Raw genomic sequence first — 6,000 nt, 5'->3', positions numbered from 1 at the left:
TGACTAGCTCAGGGAAGGCCTGCATGGCGGTCTTGCAAACTCAGAGACCTAAAGTAACCACAAAGGATGGTCTGAAATTAAACTTTAACTAAAAGCAGTTATGGTGGGTAGTTACGTCCTAGGCCATTATCTTCACTGACAAGGTCAACCTTTACCTTAACTGAGCCTATCTGTCTTTTTGCATCTATAATAACAGACCCTTGAAATGTCTGGGTAACTTGTAGCTTCCCTTTTTCTGGACCCCTTGGGGCACAACCTAATGTGCTGGGCACCAGGACAGATACCACAAATTCCTTCATTGTTATCATGTTAATTGTTCCTGCACCCACCTAAGTAGGTGTCTATCATTTTACTTGTATCCAACCCCAGGGGTTTCCCTGCTTTGCTTTCTCCCACCTCTCTAGTCTATCACCAATGGATATCATGTAACCCACCTATGTGCTTTTCCTTTGATTGCAATGTATAAATACAGATGTAACTAGCCATTCTCTGGAGCATTATCTCAATTCATTGATGTTCTGCTTCCGGCATATGTCAACAGTTTGGCTCAAATAAAATCACAAACATTCTTTACAGGTTTCAATGTTTTTTTTACATTAACATTACCTAGAGCTTAAAATAGACCAGCTTATAACTAAATTTTACTTTCCAAGAGCACCCAAAGAAGAAGGATCCTATCTGTAATTTTATTACAGGAGGCCTTTTTTATACCCTTCAACCAAATTTTCTATCATATACTTCAAAGGGAATCTTAGTCTCTTCATCTAGAGATAGGAAAGGTTGCATTATGGTCAGTTCTTTCCAACCCCAGCATTCTATGATATAAAAAAGTTAATATAACATGATATGAAGGAGAATGACTTCCTTGTTGTGTGTTTAGGTAGAGTCACACAGCAGCACATCTGATCCTGTAGCTGTGGTGCCTCAAGGTCAGCAAGCTATCCTGTCTGAAGCCACAGGGAAGGTAAGTGCTTGATTTCATGATTGTGGAAGATGATTGGCCATTTTTAAGAGCAAAGAACTCATACCAAATTCTCTGTGAGGTTAAACAACATTCAAACGAGACAATTGACATGTAAAAGGAAGCGTAAATGGGTCAAGAAAAAGAGCTCTCTGCTGACACTTAAGGATTCATGAAGGTCAGGATACACTTGTGAAGAGGGGCCTATCATCTGCAGGACTGATGAAAATTTTAAATGGTGAGAAATTTGGGTTGTACAAATAGACAATTATCTGTGAGAATGATGGCTGAGTACTTAAATTGAGATGAAAGAACAGATTCATTTTGAGAGACTGCTTGAGGAGGAAAGTTTCTGTGTGATCGTGCTGTGCATTTGATTAATGATCAGAAACTGCCAGGACTTGGCATTCATTGGGATCTCTCAAGGGAAGCTGGACACAGGAAAGGAATTTTTAGGAAAACAGCAACTGCTCCAGCAATACCTTCTATCTCTGGGCCACCCCTCTAGTCTACTTCATAGTCACAACTCTTGATCTGCAAGCGCTCATCAAAAATAATATGGGTAATATTTATCTCCCTGGTTGTTGTTAAAATAAAATGAATTTTATTTATTTATTTATTTATTTATTTATTTATTTATTTATTTATTATTTATTTATGTGTGTGTGTGTGTGTGTGTGTGTGTGTGTGTGTGTGTGTGTGAGAATTTATTTGAGCCAAACTGTCGACAATTGCTGGGAAGCAGAACCTCAACGAATTGAGATAATGCTCCCAACAAAATGAATTTATGTGTATGAAAAGGTATGGCAACTGGAAAAGCCTTCAACTTATGTTATTGCTGTGTTTTAGGGGGACTGATAAGGAAAGGGGTGAGAGGCAGCGTGGTATCTTGATGAAAGCTATCAGATGGCGTGGGTTCTAACCCTTGCTCTGTCACCCATAGATAAATCACTTAACATCTGGAGTCTCATATTCCTCATCTGTAATATGGGGATAACAAATCCCCACTTGCACAGGTGTGTTACTGAAAGCTAAAATGAATAACATATGGGAAAACTTTGCAAATGCTAAAGCACTATATAAGAGTGAGAAATTGCAAATATGATTATTATTGTTTGAGACCCCATTTTATGGGATTGAAAATCAGCTGCTCCAATGACAGATGAGTGGGAATACATGGATGATTACCCTCAAAGTATACTTTTTCTCCTTGCCATCTATCACCAATAAATATTTGATTTACATTTGAAATATGGCAACCCTGAAAGCCATTAATCCAAGTACTCAGCATGCTGCAAAGCAAAGTGTTTCCTAGTCAGAGCCTCCACCTGCTCTGTGATGCTTGCCTTGTTCATGTGCTGACTGACTCATTCACTGCTGGTGCTGTCTATAATGTCCCACCTATCAGTCAGTCAACAACCTGGCATAGGAGGCCACTTGGAGCAACTTGCAGGATCTATAGGCAACTACAGAGGAAGCACAAAGTTTGTCCTAAAGAGCTAATAAGGTAAGAGTTTCTGTCATGGATGACTATTGTTTCTGCCTGTCCAGCCTTCATATACCCTCTTCTGGTAAGAACCCCCCCACTTTCCTTTTGTTAACCACTGTTCCCCCACTCTTGCCAGTGTGGTATTTGGGAGTGACTGACCTCGGGCCGCTGCTCTAGAAGTGGGCACATAGCCCAGGTCTTCTAATCAGAGGCAGCCTTGACAATTGGTTTTGAGAAGGGCAAGTCATTTTGGCCCATTGAATGTCAGATACAGAGCCCTTGCTCAAATATGGAGAAAAAGGTATTCTGTGAGTCTCAAGAGAACCATAAATAGCTTCCTGGTGATATTACTGAGCACCTAGATCTAGCTGCACCTGAAGCTTACATTACACTTTGAAGTTTACTCTGGATTTTAAATCTTACTTCAACCAGTGAATTCCTTTTATTTTCTTATTCATTTGTTTGCTCTAATCAGGAATGTGTATGACCATTTTATTGGCTATGGTTGTGTTCATTCCTTCAGTCTACATACTACTTATTGATGCCTTCTTGTGTCAGGACCTGTGCAGGGAGTTTTGATGACTATGACGTGTGCTTTCTCTTCATAGAGCTTGAAAACTATGACACATTATTAAAATTCAATGTAGTAAATATAATGAGTGACATATGTAAGAGGCATTAAAGAGCATAAAGTGGAAGCCCTTAATTCATCTAAGTGTAGTAGATCAAGTGTGGATGACCTGGGAAGATCTATCTAATTCCAGAACATTTTAATGACTCCCCAAATAAACCCCACACTAATTAGCAGTCACTATCTATCTCCCAACCTCAACCCCTGGAAACTGCTCATCTATTTTCTATCTCTGTAGATTTGGCTATTTTGGACATTTCATATAAAAGGAATCATACAATATGTGGTCCTCTTTTTTACTGACTTCTTTCACTTAGCATAATGTTTTCAAGGTTCATCCATATTGTAGCTGAATAATAATAGTTTATTAAATAGATATTCAACTTTTGTTTATCCATTCATCAGTGGTGAACATTTGATTGGCTTTACTTTTGGGCCATTATGAGTAAAGCTCCTATAAACATTCATGTACGAGTTCTTGTGTAGACATGTTTTCAGTTCTCTTGGGTAAATACCTAGGAGTGGAATTACTTGGTTATATGATGTTTATGTTTAATTTTTTGAGGAACTGTCAACCTGTTTTCCAAAGTGACTGTACCACTTTATTTTCTTACCAGCAGTATAGGGTTCCAGTTTCTCCATATCTCCAACAGTACTATTATTACTTTAAAAATAACTATCTTTGTGGATGTGAAGTGGTAGCTCATTGTAATTTATGTTTGTATTTCCCTGATACCTAATCATGTTGAATAAATTTTCTTGTGCTTATTGGCATTTATGTCTTTTTTTCTTACAATACTTATGCAGATCCTTTTCACATTTTAATTAGGTTGTTTTTATATTGTTGAGTTGTAAGAGTTCTATATATATTCTGGATTCTAGGTCCTTGTCAGATATGATTTGAAAATATTTTCTTCAATTCTGTGGATTTTTCCCTTTTTGCTTTATTGATATTATCCTGAGAAGTACCAAAGTTGCTAATTTTAATGTAGTACAATTTCTCTATCATTTCTTTGGTTGCTTGTGTTTTTGGTATCATATTAAAAAGCTATTGCCTAATCTAAAGTCATGAAGACTTACACGTATGTTTTCTTCTAAGAGTTTTATAATTTTGGTTATTACATTTAGATTTTTTAAATCCATTTTAAGGTAACTTTTATATATGGTGTGGGATAGAGGTGCACACCTTCATTCTTTTGCATGTTGATATCCAATTGCTTCTCCTTCCCCCACCCTGCACTGTCTGTTGAGAAAACTATTATTTTCTTCATTGAATTGTCTTGGTCCCCTAATAAAAAAGGCATGGATCATAAGTGGTTTATTTCTGAATTCTCAGTTCTATTTTATTAATCTACTAGAGGCCTGACGTACGAAATTTGTGCAAGCGTAGGCCTTCGCAGCCACGGTGGCTGCCTGGATCCGTCCCTCGCAGAGGTGGAGGCTGCCTCCATCCACAGCCCCAGCTTCATCCAGAAGGATGTCTGGTGTAATTAGCATATTGTGCTTTTACTAGAGGCCCAGTGCACGAAATTCGTGCATGGGGCGTGTCCCTCAGCCCAGCCTGCACCCTCTCCAATGTGGGACCCCTTGAGAGATGTCCGACTGCCCAGTGGGATCGGGCCTAAACGGACATTCCTCTCACAATCCAGGACTGCTGGCTCCCAACCGCTCGCCTGCCTCTGTCTGATTGCCCCTAACCGCTTCTGCCTGCCAGCCTGATCGATGCCTAACTGCTCCCCAGTCGGCCTGATTGCTCCTAACTGCCCTCCCCTGCCATCCTGGTCACCCCTAACTGCCCTCCCCTGCCAGTCTGGTCGCCCCTAACTGTCCTGCCCTGCAGGCCTGGTCCCCCCAAGTGCTCTCCCCTATGGGCCTGCCCCCCCAACTGCCTTCCTCTGCAGTCCTGGTCCCCCCAACTGCCCTCTGCTGGCCAGTCACCCCTAACTGCCTCCCTGTTTGCCTGATCTCCCCCAACTGCCCTCTCCTGCAGGCCTGGTTCCCCCCAACTACCCTCCCCTGCAGGCCTGGTCCCCCCCAACTGCCCTCCCTTGCAGGCCTGGGTCCCCCCCAACTGCCCTCCCTTGCTGGCCTGGTCTCCCTCAACTGCCCTCTTCTGCCAGCCTGGTCACCCCCAACTGCCCTCCTCTTCTGTCCCGGTAACCCCTAACTGCCCACAACTGCCCTCCCCTGCAGGCCATCTTGTGGTGGTCATCTTGTGTCCACATGGGGGCAGCCATCTTTGACCACATGGGGATGGCCATCTTGTGTCTTGGAGTGATGGTTAATTTACATATTACTCTTTTATTAGATAGGATTACTATAGATTTGTCTGTTCTTATGCCAGTACTATAATATTTTGATTGCTGTAGTTTAGTATTAAAATTGAGAGGTGAGTCAGGATTATTTGGGCTACTTTGGGTTCCCTACATAGGTATATGAATTTTAGGATCAGCTTTTGAAATTCCACAAAAAAGCCAGCTGGGATTTTGATAGGAATTGTGTTAAATTTGTAGATCAGTTTGGAAAGTGTTGATGTCTTAGTAATATTAAGTCTTCCAATCTATGAACATAGGATATTCTTCTATTTAGGTTTTTAAAAAATGTCTTCCAATGGTATTTTATAGTTTTTAGTATACAAGTCTTGCACTCTTCTTGTTAAATTTATTCCTAAGTATTGTATTCTTTTTGATGATATTGTAAATGTAATTATTTTCTTAACTTCATTTTCAGGTTGTTTATTGCTACTATATAGAAATACAATTGATGTTTATATGTTGATCTTGTATTGTGCATCCTTGCTGTTTATTAGTTTGTATATATGTGTGTGTATTTCTTAGCATTTTAAAACATATATGTGATTGATCATGTCATCTGCAGATGGAGATAGTTATTCTTCTTCCTCTCTAATCAGGACACTTG

Source organism: Cnephaeus nilssonii, assembly GCF_951640355.1.
Source record: "Cnephaeus nilssonii genome assembly, chromosome: 15".
NCBI lineage: Eukaryota > Metazoa > Chordata > Mammalia > Chiroptera > Vespertilionidae > Cnephaeus > Cnephaeus nilssonii.
This window is presented reverse-complemented; position numbering follows the sequence as displayed.